The sequence below is a fragment of the Heptranchias perlo genome, unplaced genomic scaffold, assembly GCF_035084215.1.
Source record: "Heptranchias perlo isolate sHepPer1 unplaced genomic scaffold, sHepPer1.hap1 HAP1_SCAFFOLD_53, whole genome shotgun sequence".
In the NCBI taxonomy this organism is placed as follows: Eukaryota; Metazoa; Chordata; class Chondrichthyes; order Hexanchiformes; family Hexanchidae; genus Heptranchias; species Heptranchias perlo.
The window spans coordinates 6,246,411-6,268,508 of NW_027139548.1; positions in this window are offsets into that span (position 1 = coordinate 6,246,411).

The following is a 22,098-nucleotide window of genomic DNA, read 5'->3' on the forward strand; positions in this document are numbered from 1 at the left end:
GCCCCCGATGTATCTTCCAGGTTAATTTCACAATTACAGTGAAATTGCCCTCAGTATCCAGAACGGTCACGGTAGCCGAGGGCTGAGGGCGCCCTTAGAACTGAACCCACCACCGGTCAGTTTGCAGCAGGTTATAAAGTAATTTCGATGCATAGCTTATAATAACGTGATAATGCCACTCACAATGCAATAGCTGTAATACAATATATACTCTGATATAAAAGTGTTACATTTCACTGTGCAGGACGAAGACCACAACATAAATTCATATACGCCGTGATAACAGTGTGATAATTCAACCACCTAATAGTGTCAATAGCACAGTGGAACTACATGCACACTATGCTAACAGTTGAATATTGGGAAAATACTGGCTATCCTCTCCATTACCAAGACCACCTACTTACACCTCCATAACTTCGCCCATCTCCACACCTGCCTCAGCTCATCTGCTGCTGAAAGCCTCATCCGATAGCCTTTGTTAGCTCTGGACTCCAATATTCCAATGCTCTCCTGGCCTACCTCCCAGCTTCCACCCTCTGTCAGCATGAGCTCATCCAAAACTCTGCTGCCCGTATCCCAACTCGCACAAAGCCCCATTCACACATCCACCGCTGTGCTCATTGATTTACATTGGCTCCCGGTCATGGAACGCCTCGATCTTAAAATTCTCATCCTTGCTTTCAAATTCCATCATGGCTTCGCCCTTCCCTATTTCTACAACCTTCTCCAACCCTACAATCAAGATCTCAGCATTCCTCCAATTCTGGCCTCTTCCACATCCCTGATTCTCATCCCTCCACCATTGGCGACCTTAAGCAGCCCAGGCCGTAAACTCTGGAATTCCCTCCGTAAACCTCTCCACCTCGCTCTCCTCCTTTAAATCGCTCCTTAATACCAACCTCTTTGACCAAGCTCTTGGCCATCTGTTTTGGCATATCCTTGAGTGGTTCAGTGTCAAACTTTCTTTGATAACACCCCTGTGAAGCAACTTGGGACATTTTACTATGTTATAGGTGCTATATAAATGTAAGTTGTTACTGTTGAAGTTGCTAATTCACTGACGGTAATGCGTACCAATACCGATATAAGCGAATAATGATACCGTTAAAGGGGAGAAATTATACCGTTAAAGGGTAGAAATGATCCATTAACCGGGAGAATGATAACCATAAAGGGGAGTAATTATACAATTAAAGAGAAGAGATGATACAGTTAAAGAAGAGAAATTATACCGTTAAAAGGGAGAAATGATAACCGGGAAATAAGAGCAGTGGTACAGTTAAACAACGATTTACGTAACTAATAGCTAATTGCAATACTTTACCTGGAACACCGATAACTGCAAGGACGGGATAGTAAAGGACAACCACCAGACCTTTTGGTGATCCGTGCATTTCTATGAGAAGCTCTGAGGTGCGCTGCACGACATTCAAGTGTTGTCTTATTTATACCTGAAACAGCCTCCAGGGAGACAATTAGATATTTGATCTTCTATATTTATTACAGTAATTGAAAACAACAGATTAGTGCAGCCGCTGCCAGGCTCGTGTTTTTGTTTTGATGGATTATCTTCTATTGGATCTGACACGACTCTAAAATGGGAAACAACAGAGGTCCCGAACACATTTGGTATCATTTCCATGGTGTAATGGTGAGCACACTGGACACTGAATCCAGCGATCCAGAATTCAAATCTCCGTGGAACCTATTTTGGGGGAGGTTCTCTGGTGCTGTGGGGGAGGGTTTAAACTATTTTGGCATGGGGTGGGCACCAGAATGTAGCATTAGTAAAGGTGAAGCAAAGTGCGCAAAGGATTGGGAGAGAGGGATAGCACTAGATTAAGAAATTGTACAGCATTAGATGGGATGAAACGAAGAGCGGATCCGAGAAGGTCTAGGATAGGTGTGTGTAAAAGCACGAAGCGTGGAAAATAAGGCTGGTGAGCCGCCGGGTCAAATCGCCACATGGGAATATGATGCAGTAGCGATCACGGAGACCAGGCTCAAAAAAGGGCAAAATTGGGTATTGAATATTGCTTGATACAAGGTGTTCAGGAAAGATGGGAAAGGAGGAAAAAGGAGGTAGAGGGGGTGGCAGTGTTGATGAAGGAGAATATTGCAGTGCTGGAGACAAAGCTGGTACTCGAGTTCGGAGAATTTCAAACACTTCTCTCAGTAACTGCACCGGGCAAAACGATATCTCACTCCCATCATTAGTAAATCTCACTCCCCTCAGTTACTGCATCCTACTCCACTCAATCACTATATCCCACACACATCAGTCACTACATCGCAGTGCTCAATGCCCATGCATCCGACTCCCTTAATTCACAACAACCTACAGCACTCAATCACGGCATACTACTCCCCTCAGTCACTGCATCCCACCACTGACAGGCAAGACAACACATTCCCTTCCGTCACAGCACCTCCCTCCCCTCAGTCATCACGTCCAACTCCCCTCCATCACGGCATCCCAGCACCCTCAGTATCCACATGACACTCTCCTCAATAATTACAGCCCACTCATCACAGTCATTGCAATCTACTTCGCACAGTCACTGCATCCCACTCCCTTCAGTCACTGCATCCTCCTCCCCTCAGTCACTGCATCCCACTCCCCTCAGTATCCACGTCCCACTCCCCTCAGTCACTGCATCCTACTCCCCTCAGTCACTGCATCCCACTCCCCTCAGTATCCACATCCCACTCCCCTCAGTCACAGCATCCCACTCCCCTCAGTCACTAAATCCCACTCCTCCAGTCACTACATCCCACTCCCCTCAGACACTTCAGCTCACTCCCCACAGTAACTACCTCCAGGACCTTTCAGTCGTTACATCCCACTCTCCTCAATCAGTACATCCCAATCCACTCATTCACTACACCCCACTCCTCTCAGTCACTACATCCAACTACGATCAGTCACGACTTTCTTCTCCCTTCAATCTCTACCTCCCACTCCCCTCAGTAACTGCATCCCACGCCCCTCAGTCACCACATCCCACTCCACTCAATCTCTACCTCCCGCTCCCCTCAGTCACTAACTCCTAGTTCTCTAAGTCAATACATCCCACTCCCCCCAGTTACAATATCCCACTCCCCTCATCACTACCTCCCACTCCCCCCAGGCAATACATCCCTCTCTCCTCAGCCAGTGCATCCCACTCTCCTCAGCCACTACATCCCACTCCCCTCAGTCACTTCATCCAACTCACCTCAGTCACTTCAACCCACTGCCATCAGTCACTACATCCCACTCCCCTCAGTCACAACATCCTACTCCCCTCCGTCACTACATCCCACTCCCCTCAGTCACTACATCCCACACCCATCAGTCACTACTTCCCACTCCCCTCAGTCACTACATCCCACTCCACTCAGTCACAACATCCTACTCCACTCAGTCACTACATTCCTCTCCCCTCAGTCACGGAATCCCTCTCCCCTCAGTCTCCATTTCCCACTACCCTCAGTCACTACATCACAATCACTTCCGTCCCGGCATTCCAAACGCCTCAGTCAATTCAGCTCACTCCCCTCAGTCACTACCTCTAGGTCCTCTCAGACACCACATCCCACTCCCCGCAGTCACATCATCCCGTTTCCCTCAGTCACTAAATTCCTCTTGTCTCAGTCAGTACCTCCCACTCACGTCTTTCAATATCCCACTACCTTCAGTCACTGCATCCAAATCTCTTCCGTCACGACATCCCACTCTCCTCCGTCACGGCATCCCATTCCCCTTAGTCTCTTCAGCCCACTCTCCTCAGTTACTACATCCCATTCCAGTCAGACAGTGCATCCCACTCGCAACAGTCACTCAGCCCACTGCACTCAGTCACTTCAGCTCACTCCCCTCAGTCACTGCATCCCACTGCCCTCAGTCTCTTCAGCCCACTCCCCTCAGTCACTGCATCCCACTGCCCTCAGTCACTTCAGCTCACTCCCCTCAGTCACTTCAGCTCACTCCCCTCAGTCACTGCATCCCACTGCCCTCAGTCACTTCAGCTCACTCCCCTCAGTCACTGCATCCCACTGCCCTCAGTCACTTCAGCTCACTCCCCTCAGTCACTTCAGCTCACTCCCCTCAGTCACTGCATCCCACTGCCCTCAGTCTCTTCAGCCCACTCCCCTCAGTCACTGCATCCCACTGCCCTCAGTCACTTCAGCTCACTCCCCTCAGTCACTTCAGCTCACTCCCCTCAGTCACTGCATCCCACTGCCCTCAGCCTCTTCAGCCCACTCCCCTCAGTTACTACATCCCATTCCAGTTAGACACTGCATCCCACTCGCAACAGTCACTCCGCCCACTGCCCTCAGTCACTTCAGCCCACTCCCCACAGTCACTGCATCCCACTGCCCTCAGTCTCATCAGCCCACTCCCCTCAGTCACTGCATCCCACTGCCCTCAGTCTCATCAGTCCACTCCCCTCAGTCACTGCATCCCACTGCCCTCAGTCACTTCCGCTCACTCCCCTCAGTCACTGCATCCCACTGCCCTCAGTCACTTTAGCCCACTCCCGTCAGTCACTGCATCCCACTGCCCTTAGTCACTTCAGCTCACTCCCCTCAGTCACTGCATCCCACTGCCCTCAGTCACTTTAGCCCACTCCCGTCAGTCACTGCATCCCACTGTCCTCAGTCTCTTCAGCCCACTCCCCTCAGTTACTACATCCCATTCCAGTCAGACATTGTATCCCACTCCCCTCAGTCACTGCATCCTACTGCCCTCAGTCACTTCAGCTCACTCCCCTCAGTCACTACCTCCAGTTCCTCTCAGTAACTACATTCCACTCCAATCAGTCTCCACATTCCACTCCACTCAGTCACAAATCCCATTCACCTCGGTCACTATATCTCACACCAAGTCACTGAATCCTGCAGCCCTCAGTTACTAAATCACAATCTCCTCAGGCGCTGCATCAGATTCTCCTCTGTCACAGAAATCACGCTCCCCTCATTCACTGCATCCCATTCATCTTAGTCACTGCATCCCACTCATCTGAGACACTGCAACACACTCTCCTCTATCACTGCAACCCACTCAACTCAGTCACTGCCTCCCACTCCCCTCAGTCACTGAAACTCAATCCACTCAATCACTGCAACCCACTCACCTCAGACACTGCATCCCACTCACCTCAGTCAATGCAACTCACTCACCTCAGTCACTGCATCCCACTCACCTCAGGCACTGCATCCCACTCACCTCAGTCACTGCATCCCACTCCCCTCTATCACTGAAACCCACTCACCTCAGTCACTGCATCCCATTCACCTCAGTCACTGCAACCCACTCACTTCAGTCACTGCATCCCACTCACCTCAGTCACTGCAACTCACTCACCTCAGTCACTGCATTCCACTGTCCTCAGTTACTGCAACTCACTCACCTCAGACACTGCATCCCACTCACCTCAGTCACTGCTACTCACTCACCTCAGTCACTGCATCCCACTCACCGCAGTCACTGCTACTCACTCACCTCGGTCACTGCAACCCAGTCACCTCAGTCACTGCATCCCACTCCCCTCAGTCACTGCATCCCACTCACCTCAGTCACTGCTTCCCACTCCCTTCAGACACGGCAACTCACTCACCTCAGTCACTGCAACCCAGTCACCTCCGTCACTGCAACCCACTCCACTCAGTAACTATCCCACTACCCTCAGGAACTACATCCGAATCTCTTCCATTACGGCATCCCACTCTCCTCCGTCACAACAATCCCACTTCTCTCTGTCACTTCTGGTCACTCCACTCAGTCACTACATCCCACTCCCCTCAATCCCTACATCCCGCTCTACTCAGTCACAATCCCACTCCCCTCAGATCCTACATCCCACTCTCCTCAGTCACTGTCCCACTCCCCACAGTCTTAAGGTTTTAACTTCAAATCCAGTAAATTTTCGTGGTTCCTTTCGCTTTTTGATGTTTTTCATCAAATGCATTTATTTCAATGAGAGAAAACTTTTTTTCTTAAACGGCTTAAGATTCTGCCTTAATAAACAAAAACTGTCCTTGTTCTTGTTACTTTTTGCTTATCAACAAACGTATTCATTTCAGTGAGATAAAGCTTTTTTCTTAAATGGCTTAACTTTTCATCTTCGAATCCAGTAAACTTTTGTGCTTCTTGTCACTTTTTGATGGTTTTCATCAAATTAACTTAATTCAGTGTGAAAAAAGTTTTTTCTTCAATGGCTTAAGATTTTATTTTCAAATCCAGTAAATTGTCATGGTTCCTGCCACATGTTGCTTGTTTTCAACAAATGTACCTATTTTAGTGCGATAAAGCTTTTTTTTCTTGAATGACTTAAGATATTTGCTACAAACTGGTAAATCTTCGTGCTTCTTGTCACTATTTACTTGTTTTCATCAAATGGACTTAGTTCAGTGAGATAAAGCTTTTTTCTTTAATGGCTTAAGATTTTATTTTCAAATCCAGTAAATTTTCATGGTTCTTCTCACTCTTTGTTTTCATGAAATGAATTTATTTGAGTGCGATGGAGCTTTTTTGCTTGATGGCTTAAGAATTTACATTCAAATACAAAGAAAGTTCGTGCTTCTTGTCACTTTTTGCTTTGTTTCATATAATTTTCTTATTTCAGTGAGATAAAGCTTTTTATCCTTTAATGGCTTAACTTTATATCTTCAAATCCAGTAATTTTTCGTAGTTCTTGACACTTTTTATTTGTTTTCATCAAATTAACTTATTTCCGTGTGATAAAGCCTTTGGGGAAAAAATTGGATAAGGATCCGTTCTGGGCGATGGTGGCACATCCCCTCGACGAACGAACGCTCCGCAGGCAGCACGTGAACTTCGTGCTGTCTGCTACTTACGCTGAAATCTCCCATGTAGCAAGCGCAGTCCTCGCTGCTGGGAGGCTGCACGGAGAATGAGGAAGTTGGAAATGGGGCGTGGACAGCGCACTTCATCAGCTGCCTGCACTACTTAAAGATGCAGGCACGTTACTAATGGCAGATTCACAGCCAAGGAGGAGAAGGGAGAATGGCATCATGAGCAGCTGCACCAGCAAGAGAGCGGGCACCAAGATTCTTCGTTGATGCTCTGGTGGAAGGTGAGGACGAGAGGAAGGCAGTTAAGTACCCGCAGGGTGAACGGAGACCGTCGAGACTAAAGCTGCGTAGGGATTGGCAGGCCGTGGCACAGGAGGTGAATGCGAGGAGCATTGCACCCTGCAGGTGGGTGCAGTGCCGCCAGAAATGTAATGATTTGACACGAGTGGACAAGGTGAGTGAATGCAAGTGTCAAGTGGCACATCCGACCAACTGCACCAATACTCCATGCACGACACGTCCCATCACCCACCCAACCACCCACCAACAAGCACTGCCATTCATACGCAATGCTGCATCTCAATCGCACAAAATACCACACTTGCAGGCCACACAACCACCACTCAAGTCACACAAAGTGGCAGCTATTCTACCATGACAGACACTCACTAACACACTCCTATGTCTTGCAGTGAAGGTGGCGTATAACACCCGCCAGCAGGAGGGACCTGAGGCTGGACGGGCACGTCTACACGTCCGCACCCCTCTAGAGGAGACAGTGTTTAGGATCATTGGGCAGGCCCACCTACTCTGTGCCCTGCGACTACTCGGCCTCCGTCTCCTCGCAGCTTGACCTGCTAGGCGTGGCCTTCCTGCATTCTCCTAGTCATGTTCAATGTCCAACGGGAGCCCGAGCAGACCGCATATGGTTGGCAGGAATGTTGTTCCACCAGGGTTGTAATTATCCGACCTGTAAAGCAATACCTGCCAAAGCACTCTGAAAAGTAAAGTAGCAACTCTCAATAAGAATAGGGAGCTTCAAAAAACACTTCCTACTCCTCCCCCAGCCAGAAGCAAGAAGCCAGCAACTAAACTGCAACAACCGCAAGGCCCTTTGAATAGCGCTACTGGGGTGTCCTTCAGGCACTGGAAGAAACGTTAAGATGGTTGGGGATAAGACTGTGCGTTGAGTTGAGCGTTAAGGTGCAAAATTGTGTGTACCACTTTAAATCAGCGTTGCACACTGATTGTAGATATTTTCTCCCCACTTTGCATTCTTCCGGCGTTCGGGGTTAGCGCATGCGCTAACTCATATACCAAGATAACTGGAGGAGTATATGAAGTACAGGGATGACGTATTGGACATGAAGAATTGGACACAATACTCTAAGCTGCGGCCTAACCATTGTTTTATAAAGGTTCAGCATAACTTCCTTGCTTCTCTCCTCTATGCCTCTATTAATAAAACCAAGATCCTGTATGCTTCATGAACAGCCTTCTCAACTTGCCCTGCCATCTTCAAAGATTTTACGACGTACACCCCAAGTCTCTCTGTACCTGCAATCCCTTCGAAATTGTACCATTTGGCTTATATTCCCACTCCTCTTTCTTCCGGCCAAGATGTATCACTTCACACTTCTCTGCGTTAAATTTCATCTGCCATGTGTCTGCCCATTTCACCAGTCTGTCCATGTCCTTCTGAAGTCTCTTACTATCGTCCACATTATTTACTACATTTCCGAGATTCGGCTCATCTCAACTTTGAAATTATTACCATCCGTACCCATATCCAGGTCATTAATTTATATCATGAAAGCGCAGTGGTCCGAATACTGAGCCCTGGGGAACACCTCTGCATATTTCCCTCAAGTCTGAAAAACAACCATTCACCCTACTCTTTGCTTTCTGCCCCCAGCCAAGTTTGTATCCACGCTGCCACTGACCCTTTAATCCCTTGGACTTAAATTTTGCCATCATGCCTATTATGAGGCACTTTATCAAATGCCTTTTGCAAGTCCATATTCACAACATCAACCGTACTACACGTATCAACACTCTTCATGCAGACACCAAGAGGAGAGAGTTATAGATTTCCACTACCCTTTGTTTGAAAACGAGCTTCCTGATTTAAATCCAAAATGTTCATAAAGAATTGGTCAGATCTCGAAGAAGTGTAAGGATTGGGGAGGAGAAGTGAGGTTGATGAGAAGGGAGCAGATTGAGGAGAAAAGATCAGCTTGAGGAGAAGGGGACCGAATTGATGAGAAGGGGACCAGATTGAGGAGAAGGGGGCCGGATTGAGGAGAAGGGGTCAGATTGAGGAGAAGTGGTCAGATTGAGGAGAAGAGATCGGATTGAGGAGAAGGGTTCAGAATGGGGAGAAGGCGTCAGATTGGGAGAATGGGTCAGATTGGGGAGAAGTCACAGATCTCGGAGAATTGGTCAGATTTGGAAGAAGGGATCAGATTGAGGAGAGGTCGTCAGATTGAAGAGAAGTCGTCAGATTGAGAAGATGTCGTCAGATTGAGGAGAATTCGTCAGATTGAGGAGAAGGCACAGATTGAGGAGAAGGGGTCAGATTTAGGAGAAGCTGTCAGATTGAGGAAAAGGCACAGATTGAGCAGAAGGGGTCAGATTGAGGAGAAGGAGGCAGAGTCGGTGGAAGGGATCATTTGAGGAGAAGGGGTCTGATTGTGGAGAAGACGTCAGATTGAGGAGAAGGGTGCAGTTGAGGAGAATGGTTCAGATTGGCGATAAGGGATCAGATTCAAGAGAATCGGTTCAGAATTGGGAGAAAGGGTCAGATTGAGGAGAATGGGCCAGATTGAGGATAAAGTTCAGATTGGGATGAAGGAGTGAGGTTGAGTTTGGAGGAGACTCAGAGAGGTAGATGGCGGTTTTTGAGCGGTATGTTTGCGATGCAATGGCCTGAGAAGAGGTGTTTGATCTGAAGCAATTTTGTGACGTTACCTGTGACGTGGAGGAATAGAGTGCAAAAGAAAGGACGTTATGCAAAACCTTTGTAAAACGCTGATTAGGCCTCAGCTGGAGTATGGTGTTTAATTCTGGGCACCACACTTTAGGAAGGATGTCAAGGCTTCATAGAGGGTGAAGAAGCGATTCACTGGAATGATGCCAGGGCTGAGGGTCTTCAGTTATGTGGAGAGACTGGAGAAGTTGGAATGATTCGCCTTGGAACAGAGAAGGTTCAAGGAGATTTGATAGAGGTTTTGACAGAGTAATTAAAGAGAAACTGTTCCTGCTTATATTGATCATTTTTTTGAGGCAGAAGTAAAGATTTTTGAGAAATGCTTCTATTTTATGGTAATGAATGTGGGAATTGAGAAACTTGATTTAAAACTGTTGCTTAGACAGGAACTTGATTTCTGGATTCTCAGGTTAAAAAGTTGATGTTTTACCTACTGAGCTATCCGTGCTCTTACGTTGGTTGAACACACAGCGACCTTCACTGGCTGATATGAAAGATTACAAAGAAACATAGAAAATAGAAACAGGATTAGGACATTCGGCCCTTCGAGCTTGCTTCGTCCATTCAATATGATCATGGCAGACCATCTATCTCAATACCATAGTCCCGCTCTCTCCCCATACCCCTTGATGCCATTTGTGTCTAGAAATCTATCCAGCTCCTTCTTAAATATATTTAGTGACTTGGCCTCCACAGCCTTCTGTGGTAGAGAACTCAAGAGGTTCATCACCCTGTGAGTGAAGACATTTCTTCTCATCCCTGTCCTGAATGTCCTACCCCGTATCCTGGGACTGTGACCACTCGTTTGGGACACCCCAGCCAGGGGCAACATCCTCCCTGCATCAGGTCTGTCCAGCCCTGTCAGAATTTTATACGTTTCAATGAGATCCCCCCTCATTCTTCTAAACTCGAGTGAATACAGGCCGAGTCGACCCAATCTCTCCTCATAAAACAGTCCTGCCATCCAAGGAATCGGTCTGGTGAACCATCGCTGCACTCCCCCTATGGCAATTATATCCTTTCTTAGGTAAGGCCAAAACTGCACAAAATACCCCAGGCGTGGTCTCACCAAGCCCTGTATAACTGCAGTAAGACATCCCTGCTCCAGTACTCAAATCCTCTTGCAATGAAGGCCAACATACCATTTGCCTTCCTAACTGTTTGCTGCACCTGCATGTTTGCTTTCTGTGACTGGTGTACAAGGACACCCAGGTCCCTTTGTGCAACAATATTTCCCAATCTATCACGATTTAATGAATACTCTGCCTTTCTGTTTTTCCTTCCGAAATGGATAACTTCACATTTATACACATTATACTGCATCTGCATTTATTTGTGTACTCACTCAACCTGTCTAAATCGCCCTGAAGCATCTTTGCATCCTTCTCACAACTCATGATCCCACCTAGTTTTGCATCATTCGCAAACTTGGAAATCTTACATTTGGTTCCCTCATCCAAATCATTGATATGTATTGTGAATAGCTGGGGCCCAAGCACTGATCCCTGCGGTACCCCACTAGTTACTGCCTGCCACCCAGAAAAATGCATAATTATGCCTATTCCCTGTTTCCTGTCTGTTACCCAATTTTGAATCCATGCTGTATAATACCCCCAATCTCATGTGCTTTAATTTTGCACAACAACCTCTTATGTGGGACGTTATCTAAAAATCCAAATAAACCACGTCTACTGGTTCTCCCTTATCTATTCTTCCTGTTACCTCCTCAGAAAAATCCAAGTTTGTCGAACATGATTGCCCTTTCGTAAATCCATGTTTACTTTGTCTAATCCAGCTGATATTTTCGAAATGTCCTTCAATCACATCCTTTATAATAGACTTTAACATTTTCCCTACTACTGATGTTCGGGTAACCGGTCTGTAGTTCCCTGTTTTCTCCCTGCCTCCTTTTTTAAACAGTGGGGTTACATTTCCCACCCTCCAATCTGCAGGAACTGTTCCATAATATATAGAATTTTGGAAGATGACAACTAATGCATCCACTATTTCCATGGCTACCACTTTTAGTACGCAAGGATGCAGATTTTCAGGCCCCGGGGATTTATTGTCGTTCAGTCCCATTAAGTTCTGAAGCACTATTTTATTACTAATTCTAATTTCCTTTAATTCCTCCTTCTTACTGGACCCTCGGCTCGACCAGTCCATTTGGAACAGTATCTATACAGGGGACAACCAGTGCCATAGTGTCTGTACCTAAACAGTTTTCGACCAGTCACATACTGTATCTGTACTGGGGTCAAACAGTCCCATAGCGAATGGAAATACTGGGGTCGACCAATCACATATTAACTGTACCTATACTGGGGTCCAGCAGTCCCATAGGAACTGGAACTACACCGGGGTCGAGCAGTCCAATCGGAACTGTACCTATACTGGTGTCGACCAGTCCCACAGGAACAGAAACTCTACTGCGACCGACCAGTCCGAACGGAACTGGAGCTATGTTGGGGTCAACCATTCCCAAATCAAATGGAGAAAACTGGGGTTAACCAATCTCATAGCAACTGGCTTTGTAATGGGGCCGACCACTCGAATTGGAACTGCACCTATACTTGGATCGACCAGTCAAATAGGAACTGGACCTCAGTGGGGTCGACTCGTCCAATATGAACTGGACCTGTATTGAGAACGACCAGTCGCATCGGAAATGGACCTATACTGGGCCCTCACCCTCCCACCCACAACACGCTCTTTAACCGTGGCGTCAGATGTGACAAGTGATGATCCCCGTTGATCTGTATTGGAGCATCAACTTTTCACCATATTAATTAATGACTTGAATGAAGCAATGGAGAGTTGTATATCCATGTTTGAAGGTGACACATAGTGAGGAAGGACAGTAAGTAGTGCAAATAGGAACATAAAGTTACAATGGGACGTAAACACATTAAGTGAGTGGGCAAAACTTTAGCAAATGAAGTTAATTGTGGGCAGTTTGAAGCCATCCACTTTGGAACCAAGAAAGATAAATCGGAGTATTTTCTAAATGTTGAGAACGTGGGAGCATTGGAACAGGAGGAGGCCTTCCTGCCACACTTTCCTGCTCTGCCATTCAATTAGATCATTGGCTGACCTGTATCCCACATCCATCTACGAGCTTTAAGTAACCCTTAATATAATTACCGAACAAAAATCTATTAATTGTAAGTTTTGAAATTTTCAATTGACCCTGAACTTTAACAGCTTTTTAGGGGACAGAGTTCCAGATTTCCGCTATCCATTATGTGTAGAAGTGCTTCCTGACATCACCCCTGAACAGTTTAGCTTAAACTGAAGGTTATGACCCTTGTTCTGGACTACCCAACCAGAGGAAATAGTTTTTTTCGTCCCTATCAAATTCTCCAATCATATTCAACACATCAACCAAACCTGTCCTTAATCGTCTATTCTCACGTAAATACAAGCCTAGTCTATGCAACATATCCTCATAATTGAAACCTTTTAGCCCAGATATCATTCTGATGAAGCTGTGCTGCACCCCATCCAAGGCCAATATATCCTTTTTGAGGTGCGGAGACCAGAACTGAATGCAGTACTATAGATACGAGAAGCTAAGTATTGTAGGGCAGCAAAGAGATTCATCGGTACCAATCTCATGAGCACTGCATGTCAAGGGTTGTATTAATGGATTTCATAGCATCATAATAGGATAACTTTCTTGCTTTCGTACTCTATGCCTCTATTTATAAAGCCAAGGATCCCATTTCCTTTTTAACAGCCATCTCAGCTTCTCCTGCCACCTTTGGAAATGTGCTTATGAGCACCCAGAGGTCACTCTGTTCATGCACCCCCCTTTAAAATTGTACCATTTAATTTATATTGCCTCTCCTCATTATTCCTACCATAATGTATCACTTCATTCCTTTCTGCGTTAAATTTTATCTGCCATTTATCTGCCCATTTCACGAGTCTCTCCATGTCTTCCTGAAGTATGTTACTATCCTCCACATTGTTTACTACATTTCTGAGTTTCGTGTCACCTGCAAACTTTGAAATTGTACCATCTAGAACCTCGCCCAGGTTATTAACATATATCAATACGAGCAGTGGTCCTAATACTGACCGCTGGGGAACACCACGGCAACCCTTCTTCTCAATCTGACCGCGTCTCCTCAACCTGACACCTTATCCTCAATCTGACCCTTCTCCACAATGTTATCCCTTCTCTTAATCTGACCCCTTCTCTCCAATCATAGTATCATCGTAAGTACAGCACATGAAGAGGCCATTAGCCCTAACGTGCCTGAATGTTTGAAAGAGCTATCCAATTAGGCACATTCTTCTGATAAGAACATAAGAACATAAGAACATAAGAAATTGGAGCAGGAGTAGGCCAATCGGCCCCTCGAGCCTGCTCCGCCATTCAATAAGATCATGGCTGATCTGATCCCAACCACAAATCTAAAGAACACAAGAAGTCGGAGCAGGACCCGGCCACATAGCCCCTGGGCCCTCTCCGCCACCCACAGGGCATTGACCGATCCGAACTCAGCTTCATGTCCAATTTCCTGCCCGCTCCCCATAACCCCTAATTCCCTTTACTTCTAGGAAACTGTCTATTTCTGTTTTAAATTTATCTAATGATGTAGCTTCCACAGCTTCCTGGGGCAGCATATTCCACAGACCTACCACCCTCTGAGTGAAGAAGTTTCTCCTCATCTCAGTTTTGAAAGAGCAGCCCCTTATTCTAAGATTATGCCCCCTAGTTCTAGTTTCACCCATCTTTGGGAACATCCTTACTGCATCCACCCGATCAAGACCCTTCACAATCTTATATGTTTCAATAAGATCGCCTCTCATTCTTCTGAACTCCAATGAGTAGAGTCCCAATCTACTCAACCTCTCCTCATATGTCCGCCCCCTCATCCCCGGGATTAACCGAGTGAACCTTCTTTGTACTGCCTCGAGAGCAAGTATGTCTTTTCTTAAGTATGGAGACCAAAACTGTATGCAGTATTCCAGGTGCGGTCTCACCAATACCTTATATAACTGCAGCAATACCTCCTTGTTTTTATATTCTATCCCCCTAGCAATAAAAGCCAACATTCCGTTGGCTTTCTTGATCACCTGCTGCACCTGCATACCAACTTTTTGATTTTCTTGCAGTAGGACCCCCAGATCCCTTTGTACTGCAGTACTTTCCAGTCTCTCGCCATTAAGAAAATAACTTGCTCTCTGATTTTTCCTGCCAAAGTGCATAACCTCACATTTTCCAATATTATATTGCATCTGCCAAATCTCCGCCCACTCACCCAGCCTGTCTATATCCCCTTGCAGGTTTTTTATGTCCTCCTCACTCTCTACTTTCCCTCCCATCTTTGTATCATCTGCAAATTTTGATATGTTGCACTCGATCCCCTCCTCCAAATCGTTAATATAGATTGTGAAGAGTTGGGGACCCAGCACCGACCCCTGTGGAACACCACTGGTTACTGGTTGCCAGTCCGAAAATGAACCATTTATCCCAACTCTCTGCTTCCTGTTTGATAACCAATCCTCCACCCATGCCAGAATATTACCCCCAATCCCGTGATTTTTTATCTTAAGTAATAATCTTTTATGTGGCACCTTGTCGAATGCCTTCTGGAAGTCTAAATACACTACGTCCACTGGTTCCCCTTTATCCACCCTATACGTTATATCCTCGAAGAACTCAAGCAAATTTGTCAGACATGACTTCTCTTCATGAAGCCATGCTGACTTTGTCCTATTAAATTATGCTTATCTAAATGTTCCGTTACTGTCTCCTTAATAATAGACTCCAAAATTTTACCCACCACAGATGTTAAGCTAACTGGCCTATAATTTCCAGCCTTCTGCCTACTACCCTTTTTAAATAACGGTGTTACATTAGCAGTTTTCCAATCTGCCGGGACCTCTCCTGAGTCCAGGGAATTTTGGAAAACTATCACCAAAGCATCCACAATCCCTACTGCCACTTCCCTCAAGACCCTAGGATGGAAGCCATCAGGTCCAGGGGATTTATCCGCCTTGAGTCCCATTATTTTACTGAGTACCATCTCCTGAGTGATTTTAATCGTATTTAGCTCCTCCCCCCCGAGAGTCCCCTGTTTGTCCAGTGTTGGGATATTCTTAGTGTCCTCTACTGTAAAGACTGAAACAAAATATTTGTTCAGCATTTTTGCCATCTCCATGTTTCCCACCATTAATTTCCCGGTCTCATCCTCTAAGGGACCTATGTTTGCCTTAGCCACCCTTTTTCTTTTTATATAACTATAGAAACTCTTGCTATCTGTTTTTATATTTTTTGCTAATTTCTTTTCATAATCTAACTTCCCTTTCTTAATCAATCCTTTAGTTACTTTTTGCTGTCTTTTGAAGAATTCCCAATCTTCTATCCTCCCACTAAGTTTGGCTACCTTATATGTCCTTGTTTTTAGTCGGATACTATCCTTGATTTCTTTACTTAGCCACGGGTGGCTGTCATTTCTTTTACACCCTTTTTTCCTCAGTGGAATATATTTATTTTGAAAGTTGTAAAATAACTCCCTAAATGAACACCACTGCTCATGTACCGTCTTACCCTTTAATCTATTTTCCCAGTCCACTTTAATCAATTCCGCTCTCATACCATCATAGTCTCCTTTATTCAAGCTCAGTACGCTTGTTTGAGAATCAACCTTCTCACCCTCTAATTGGATATGGAATTCAACCATGTTGTGGTCGCTCGTTCCAAGGGGATCCTTAACTAGGACATTATTAATTAATCCTGACTCATTACACAGGACCAGGTCCAAGGTTGCCTGCCCCCTTGTAGGATCAGTTACATACTGCTCAAGAAATCCATCCCTGATGCACTCAATGAACTCGTCCTCAAGGCTGCTCTGCCCAATTTGATTTGTCCAGTTAATATGATAATTAAAATCCCCCATAATTATGGCTGTTCCCTTATTACATGCCCCGACTATCTCCTGATTAATACTTCTTCCAGCAGAGTTGCAACTATTAGGAGGCCTATATACTACGCCCACTAATGTTTTTTTTCCCTTATTATTCCTTATCTCCACCCAAACTGTTTCATTATCTTGATGCTTTGTCCCAATATCATTTCTCTGTATTACAGTGATTCCTTCCTTTATTAACATAGCCACCCCACCTCCCCTTCCTTCCTGCCTGTCCTTCCTGATTGTTAAATACCCTGGCATATTTAATTCCCAGTCGTTGTCACCCTGCAGCCATGTTTCTGTAATGGCCACAAGATCATACCCATACGTAGTTATTTGTGCCGTTAACTCGTCCATTTTATTACGAATGCTACGTGCATTCAGATAAAGAACTTTCAAATCTGTTTTGTGACGCTTAGTTCCTGCTTTTTCCTTTAACACTTTACCTATTACTCCATACCATCTGTCCCTTCCTGTTACGCTTTCCTCTCTCTCCCTGCTCAGGTTCCCAACCCCCTGCCACTTTAGTTTAAACCCTCCCCAACAGCACTAGCAAACACTCCTCCAGCCCTGTAATTTTTTCCCTTCACGTTTTTATCTAATACCCTTTTGAAAGTCACTATTTAATCTGCTTCCACTACCCTTTCAGGCAGTGCACTCCCGATCATTACAACTCGCTGCATAAAAATAAATATTTCTTCATGTCGCCTCTAGCTCTTTTGCCGATTACTTTAAATTGGTGACCTTTGGTTACTGACCATTCTGCCACTGGAAACAGTTTCTCCTTATTTATTCTGTCAAAACCGTTCATGTTTTTGAACACCTCTGTCAAATCTACCCTTAACCTTCTCTGTTCTAAGGAGAACAACCGCAGCTTATCCAAACTCCACGCGTAACAGAATTCCCTCATCCCTGGTACAATTCTAGTTAATCTATTCTGCACCCTCTCGAACGCCTTGACATCCTTCCTAACGTATGATGACCAGAATTAAACTCAATACTCCAGCTGAGAACTAACCAGTGTTTAATAAAGGTTTAGCATAACTTCTTTGCTTTTGTACTCTTTGCCACGCTTAATAAAGCCCATGATTCCATATGTTTTTTAACAGCATTCTCAACTTGTCCTGCCACCTTCAAAGATGTGTATGTATACTCCCAGGTCTCTCTCTTCCTGAAACCCTTTCAAATTGTACAATTTAGTTTATATTGCCTCTTCTCATTCTTCCTACAAAAATGAATCACTTCGCACTTCTCTGCGTTAAATTTCGTCCGCTATATGTCTGCCCATTGCACCAGTCTGTCGATGTCCTCCTGAGGTCTCTTACTATTCTCCACATTTTTAACGACATTTCGAGTATCGTGTCATGAGCAACATTAGAAATTATAACTTCCATACCCAAGGTCATGAATATATATCAAAAAGAACAGTGATCCTAATACTGACCCCTGGGGAACATCACTGTACACTTCCCTCCAGTCTGAAAAATAACCGTTCAACTTTCGCTCTGCTTTCTGTCCCTCAGCCAATTTTGAATCCACGCCTTGTTCGAATGGGCTTTAATTTTTTAACAAGTCTATTATGTGGTATTTTATCAAAATATCTTTAGACAGTCCATATACACAACAGCAACTGCAGTACTCTCAACAACCCTTTCCATCACTTCATTAAACAACTGAATCAAGTTAGTCAAACACGATTTTCGTTCTCCCCAATCTGCCTCTTTCCCCCAGTCTGACCCCTTTTCCATATGTTCACCGTTTGCTTGTGGATGGGGTGGGAGGAGGGACTGGGCTGAAGTGCTGACGTTGAAGAATTTACTAATCGGCCTTCTCCTTATATTGTACACGCATCCTTGCAGTTACCACACCTTATCCATATTACCTGATACTTTTTCATATTAAAAGATCCCTTACCAATAATAATATCTGTCAATTAATACATTGAAAATCTTATAGGTACATGTACTCACTGTGTACAAAACCTCAATTCCCGGTTTCAAGCTTCTTTCACACATTTGTGACGATTATTTCCCCCATTTTAAATTACTTGCCCACATTGATATCTGAGACTGCCTGTGAAAACCTATCACGTTGTAATTACACTCTGTCTCCAGCGATGGCGCTATGATTATTTATAACTTGGATGAAACAATGGAGAGTTGAATATCGAACTTTGAAGAATACACTCAGTGAAGAGGGACAGTAAGTAATGCAAATGGGAGCGGAAAGTTACAAAGAGATAGAGACAGATTAAGTGAGGGCACAAAACGATGGCAAATCGAGGTCACTGTGGGCAAGTGTGAGGTCATCCACATCCGAACCAAGAAAGATAATTCGGAGCATTTTTGAAATGGTGAGCAACAAGAGTTGAAGAGGAGCACAGAGATGTGGGAGTCTAAGTTCACAATTATTAAAACTAATTGATCGGTACAAACAGCAATCAAAATGGCTCTTGGAATGTTGCACGTTATCTCAAGGGAGTTGGAATACAAAGGGGCGGAGGTTGTGCTTCAGTTATATGGAGCCTTGGTCAAAAACATCGGGAGTACTGCGTTCCGTTCTGGGCACCGAATCTCAGGAAGTATTTACTGGCATCGCAGATGCAACAGAATGATACTTGGATTTACCAGGTTAAATTATGTTGAAAGGTTGTATAATCATGGCGTGTATTCCCTTGAGTGTAAAATATTGAGTGCTGATCTGATCGGTGTGTTTAAAATCTTGAAATGATTTTATAGGGCAGGTCGGGAAAGAATGTTTCCTCTGGTGGGTGAATCAAGAACAAGGGGCAATGATATTCAAATTACATCTCGGCCGTTCAGTATCGATCTCAGGAAGCACATTTTCACACACAGGGTCGTCGAAATCTGGAACTCAATCCCCCAAGAGACTTTGGATGCTGGGGGACAATTGGAGCTTTCAAGAATGAGAAAAATAAATCAGGCGTCCTTGCAAAGTTTCGAAACGTATTGGTCCATTTTTTGGAGGCAGAAGGAAAGATCATTGAGAAATGTTCCCATTTATGGTGCTGAATGGAGAGTGGGAATTGAGTATCTTGATTTAAAAGTAACGCCTGAACAGCGAGTTAAACCCTCGGCTCTTCAGGTTAAATGTTCGATGTCTTACCAACAGAGCCATCCGTTTACCAAATGAACTATCCGGGCTCTTAAATTGGTTGCTCACAAAGCTCCCTTCACTGGCTGAATTGGAACATTCCCCTGTTCACAAGGAGGAGAACTGACCACACATGAGGAAACCCAGCTGCTTGTAAGAGCTTCAGTTGGATTGCTGCATTGTGTTTGCTGAAAGGTGCATGTTAATCTCTATGCAACGAACTTGACTGTTACCCGCACTGTTACCGTTAGAAGATGTTATCTTAGATACTTCATGCAGTTCTCTGTCCAGCATTTCATAGAATCATAGAATCATAGAAGTTACAACATGGAAACAGGCACTTCGGCCCAACATGTCCATGTCGCCCAGTTTATACCACTAAGCTAGTCCCAATTGCCTGCACTTGGCCCATATCCCTCGATACCCATCTTACCCATGTAACTGTCCAAATGCTTTTTAAAAGACAAAATTGTACCCGCCTCTACTACTGCCTCTGGCAGCTCGTTCCAGACACTCACCACCCTTTGAGTGAAAAAATTGCCCCTCTGGATCCTTTTGTATCTCTCCCCTCTCACCTTAAATCTGTGCCCCCTCGTTATAGACTCCCCTACCTTTGGGAAAAGATTTTGACTATCGACCTTATCTATGCCCCTCATTATTTTATAGACTTCTATAAGATCACCCCTTAACCTCATACTCTCCAGGGAATAAAGTCCCAGTCTGTCTAACCTCTCCCTGTAAGTCAAACCATCAAGTCCCGGTAGCATCCTAGTAAATCTTTTCTGCACTCTTTCTAGTTTAATAATATCCTTTCTATAATAGGGTGACCAGAACTGTACACAGTACTCCAAGTGTGGCCTCACCAATGCCCTGTACAACTTCAACAAGACATCCCAACTCCTGCATTCAATGTTCTGACCAATGAAACCAAGCATGCTGAATGCCTTCTTCACCACCCTATCCACCTGTGACTCCACTTTCAAGGAGCTATGAATCTGTACTCCTAGATCTCTTTGTTCTATAACTCTCCCCAACGCCCTACCATTAACGGAGTAGGTCCTGGCCCGATTCGATCTACCAAAATGCATCACCTCACATTTATCTAAATTAAACTCCATCTGCCATTCATCGGCCCACTGGCCCAATTTATCAAGATCCCGTTGCAATCCTAGATAACCTTCTTCACTGTCCACAATGCCACCAATCTTGGTGTCATCTGCAAACTTACTAACCATGCTTCCTAAATTCTCATCCAAATCATTAATATAAATAACAAATAACAGCGGACCCAGCACCGATCCCTGAGGCACACCGCTGGACACAGGCATCCAGTTTGAAAAACAACCCTCGACAACCACCCTCTGTCTTCTGTCGTCAAGCCAATTTTGTATCCAATTGGCTACCTCACCTTGGATCCCATGAGATTTAACCTTATGTAACAACCTACCATGCGGTACCTTGTCAAATGCTTTGCTGAAGTCCATGTAGACCACGTCTACTGCACAGCCCTCATCTATCTTCTTGGTTACCCCTTCAAAAAACTCAATCAAATTCGTGAGACATGATTTTCCTCTCACAAAACCATGCTGACTATTCCGAATTAGTCCCTGCCTCTCCAAATGCCTGTAGATTCTGTCCCTCAGAATACCCTCTAACAACTTACCCACTACAGATGTCAGGCTCACTGGTCTGTAGTTCCCAGGCTTTTCCCTGCCGCCCTTCTTAAACAAAGGCACAACATTTGCTACCCTCCAATCTTCAGGCACCTCACCTGTAGCGGTGGATGATTCAAATATCTCTGCTAGGGGACCCGCAATTTCCTCCCTAACCTCCCATAACGTCCTGGGATACATTTCATCAGGTCCCGGAGATTTATCTAACTTGATGCGCGTTAAGACTTCCAGCACCTCCCTCTCTGTAATATGTACACTCCTCAAGACATCACTATTTATTTCCCCAAGTTCCCTAACATCCATGCCTTTCTCAACCGTAAATACCGATGTGAAATATTCATTCAGGATCTCACCCAACTCTTGTGGTTCCGCACATAGATGACCTTGTTGATCCTTAAGAGGCCCTACTCTCTCCCTAGTTACCCTTTTGCCCTTTATGTATTTGTAGAAGCTCTTTGGATTCACCTTTGCCTGATCTGCCAAAGCAATCTCATATCCCCTTTTTGCCCTCCTGATTTCTCTCTTAACTCTACTCCGGCAATCTCTATACTCTTCAAGGGATCCACTTGATCCCAGCTGCCTATGCATGTCA